We start from the raw sequence: 3,830 nt of genomic DNA on the forward strand, positions 1-3,830 counted from the left end.
ATGTATAGGTGCATATCTGGGTACAGGACATTGCAAACAAAACGTAGACGAGAAAATACACAAACCACATAGAGAACATTCTACTTCATCAGCTACCCCCATTTTAACACCGTCGTTTCGAAGAGCTATATATATATATATATGTAAATATATAAAAACAAAAAGATAAAGAGAGCAAAGGTAAGGTTGGAGAATTATTTTATGGATAGAGTCTTACAGCTATTTCTGGGAAGATCCAGTACTTCCCTTCATCGGAGACAAAAAAATAAAGTAATCTATTATTATATTCATAGGCGGATATTTTTAGAATGAAGTGGTAAAGAGTGTGATGTGCTGAAAAAAGAGAGGCGACGGGCTTCTTTCAGCTTCCGTCTACCAAATCCACTCACAAGACTTTGATCGGCCCGAGGCTATAGTAGAAGACACTTGCCTAAGGTGCCACCCAGTGGGACTGAACCCGGAACCAGAAATCCCCAAAAGACGAAGAACAAACATAAAAAAAACAACAACGCTATGACGTGGTACATGTAACGACGGAGGAAATATATATATTCATCCCACTGAACTCAATTACTATTAATCTTATTTTGTTGTATATCTTTATTTATATATATTTCTTGATTTCATTTGTATTCTCTCTTTTCCTTCTTCACCTTCTTCCTTCCTTCTTGTTGTTATTGTTATTGTTATGCTTCTTCCTCTTTTTTTCTTTTTCTTCTATATATATTATTTTCTTTGCCAATTTTTGTGACTATTTTCTTGTATGTATACTTGTCAGAAAAAAATCTTTTGCTATTTAAGCAACCAGTAAAACATACATTTTTCAGTTTGAAAATGGTTACTTGAAGCTCGAAACTCATATCAGAGTAACTCACTGTAAACATTATTATTAGATTTAGATACTTGCCCACGGTGCCACGCAGTGGGACTGAATCTGGAACCCTGTGGTTGGGAAGCAAGCTTTTTACCACATAGCGACGCCTATATATATGTACGTATGTAGATATGTACGTATGTATGTTTAAATGCGTTTATCAGTGTGTTTTTAACTGAGTATGTGTGTCTATGTCCGAAATATATATATATATATATATCGGTGCATACATTAATTCGACACTTAGTTCTCTGGAGATACAGAAAGCAACGAACCTCAATCCATCAGCTAAAGATGACAGCGTAAGTCAAATGAACGTATTCTGAATTAATTTATTCAAACAACTTGTACGACACTGAAACTTAATTAACATTTCTTTTCCATTATTTAGATTTATCGCTGAAAGTGGCTCTATAAGATACTTAAACAAGCCAACGTCCTTTCGAGGAAGGCAATCGCTTAAACAATTTATTTTCGTATACGTTTAAGGTGGTATGTAATTATAAATGAATTAATAGGTATTAATTGCAATATATACACTTATATATATATCTGACTTATACATATATGATTATAACTGCGTACATGTCTGTAAATGTGTATCCATAAATTAGCTATATACACGTGTATATATACTTATACATATACATACATACATATATATATATATATATATATATATATATAGCGTTTGTGTGTGTGAATAAGTAAGGCTATATGTAAATATACCCTTACGTGTAAATGCATATAGAGGTCTGATCAATAAGTATAGGGATTGTTGCCATAGTAACAAAGCTAAAACAAGCAGAGTAAAGTCGCTTGGCAGGGATTCACATTGAAATATGTTGTGCATGAGTACTAAGTTTCAGCGTTCTAGCTCACATCCGCTGTTAAGAGCAGTGCTTGGAAGGAAGGTGTGTAGCATGTAATCGTTGCATTGACGATTATAGAGAAAGTTGTCATGGCGATATTTGCGCGAGGCCTACGCAAAGTTGCAGAAGGTGTATGGAGAGGATTGTATGAGCCGCACATAAGTGTACGGGTTCTTCAAACGTTTCAAAGATGGCCGAAAAAATGTCGATACTGACGAACGTTCTCGGAAACCTGCAACCAGCAGGACTAAGAAAAAAATCGCAGATGTACCAGCAATTATGAGGGGAAATCCTCGAATTACCATCCGTAAGTTATCAGAGGATGTGCAGATTAGTTACGATTCAGCTTAGTCCATTATCACTGAAGATTTAGGTATGAGGCGCGTATCTTCCAAATTTGTGCTAAAACTGCTTTCGGCTGATCAAAAACACACTTGGGTTTCAGTTGCACAAGATCTTCTTGACTGCGTCGAGAACGTTGAAAACTTTTCGAAAACTCTGCGTAGGCCCCTGAGCAGGTATCATCAAGCTCTTGGAAACATTTCAATCAAATTCTCTACTCAGCTTTCTCTGTCATGGTCAATGCGACGATCACGAGCAACACACGTTCCTTCCGAGCACTGCTGCAAATAGTGGAAGTGAGCTAGAACGTTAACATTTAGTGCGCATGCACAGCAGAGTTCAAGGCCAATTTATTCTCCACGCTTTAGCTTCGTTACTACAGCAACAAATTTATACGCAAAGCAATAGGCGGCCTGAGACCATAGTAGAAGGTGCCAAGCAATGAGAGATATTTTGTAAAATTCTAAATTTCTCTGAAAGTGTAGGATTTGATTTGATGGAGACATTTGGCTGCTTTTCTCAGCAAATCAAGTAAAGATGTAGAAACAAAGTGAGTCAATTAAATGCCAGTATCTTAATGCGATTTATTTAAAATAAAACTTACACTGCTTTCATTTTTGTTTTCTGTTCTTCCTTAATAACACCTGCCCACCCACACATACATTATATATATATATACATTCATATATACATGTATGCACATATGTACGTACGATGTACATGCATATATTTATATATATATATATATGTGTGTGTGGCTATATATATATATATATATATATACACACACACACATGTATACATATAATTATACACATGTATGTGTGCCTGTGTGCATGTGTGTGTATGTATGTATGTATATATGTATGTGTATATATAAATATCAATGCATAATAAAAAAGAACGTCAATAACAATAGTAACGGCGCTGTAAATGCAACAGCCTATTTCATCAAAAATTTACAAAAAAAAAATATCTAAAAAAACTATCTAATCTGTATTTTTTTTGTCCTCTCTGACTTTAAGCCAATAATTAAAATCCTTGTTAATAAGATATAAAACGAAGTCTTCGGTGCCGTTACAAATTGAATAAATAAAACTTTTGAAAAATTAAATACTTCGTGGCACTCGAGAAGCCATATTAATTAATCTTAAGATTTAACTCGATGTATGAGAATTTATTATGCAGCTATATTCAAAAATTAGCTTAAATAAGCTTTTGTGTGTGTGTGTGTGAATGTATATGATTTTTGTGAGCTCATATGTGGGTATCTGTATGACTGTAAGAGTGTGACTACATGTGAGTGTTGCGTGTTGAGTGTGTGATTATATAAGTGCTTGCGTGTATGAATGTGTTTGTACGTATTTCTTTGTCTGTGAATTGATGACTGAATGAATTGAATGAAAGAGTATGAAAGAGTAGAGTCAATATGAGTAGAGCGCGCGTATGTGTGTGTGTATGTGCGATTATCTTTGAAAGGAAAACCTATAAAAGAGAACGAGAAAAAGAAAGATGTGTCCATGATTTTATAAAAAGCAAAAATATTTCGTTTCTTTTAATATGCTTTCCACTGATTACGGATGTTTATAAATATGTCTATACAGAAGCAATAGTAACGAAATTACTGCCGGGCAACAACGATGGTGATGATGATGGTAGTGGAGGAGGTGTTGTGATAGTGGTGGTGATGGTGGGGGCGGTGGGGTGGTAGTGGTGGTGCTGTTAGTGCTGGTAGTGGTGGT

This window comes from Octopus bimaculoides, chromosome 3 (genome assembly GCF_001194135.2).
Source record: "Octopus bimaculoides isolate UCB-OBI-ISO-001 chromosome 3, ASM119413v2, whole genome shotgun sequence".
Lineage (NCBI taxonomy): Eukaryota > Metazoa > Mollusca > Cephalopoda > Octopoda > Octopodidae > Octopus > Octopus bimaculoides.